Source organism: Cicer arietinum, chromosome 3 (genome assembly GCF_000331145.2).
Source record: "Cicer arietinum cultivar CDC Frontier isolate Library 1 chromosome 3, Cicar.CDCFrontier_v2.0, whole genome shotgun sequence".
Taxonomy (NCBI): Eukaryota; Viridiplantae; Streptophyta; class Magnoliopsida; order Fabales; family Fabaceae; genus Cicer; species Cicer arietinum.
In genome coordinates, this window is record NC_021162.2 from 75,486,187 (window position 1) to 75,486,904 (window position 718).

The window sequence follows — 718 nt, forward strand, 5'->3', positions numbered from 1 at the left end:
GATTTTTGCAAAAGGAAGGGATAGATTTTGATGAAGTGTTCGCACCGGTAGCAAGACATGAAACCATCCGGTTAGTTGTTGCGATAGCTAATAACAACAGCTGGCCGTTATATCAAATGGACGTCAAATCGGCATTTTTGAATGGTCCACTTGATGAGGAGGTCTATGTTGGACAGCCACCTGGTTTTGTGATTAAAAATCAAGAGGCAAGGGTCTACAAGTTAAGGAAGGCACTCTATGGTTTGAAGCAAGCGCCAAGAGCTTGGAACAAACGCATAGATGGTTTTCTTATAAACATTGGTTTCAAGAAGTGTGTATCCGAACATGGTGTTTATGTGAAGTCGGATGCAAGCGAAGGAGTAATCATACTTTGTCTTTATGTGGACGATTTATTGATTACGGGCAGCTGTGAAAGTTACATTTCAAAGTTCAGAGAAGAGCTTATGAGGGAGTTTGAAATGACTGATCTTGGCACAATGAAATACTTCTTAGGCATAGAATTCCAAAAGACAAAGTTGGGACTGTTCATGCATCAAAAGAGGTATGCAATGGAGATCTTGAAGAGGTGTGATATGGAGCATTGCAATGCTGCCACAACACCAGTCGAGGCACGTTTACAGCTGTCCAAGAGTGAAGATGAGCAAGATGTGGATTCTACTCAATACCGGAGATTGGGAGGATCATTGCGTTACTTGTGCAATACGCGGCCAGATTTAGC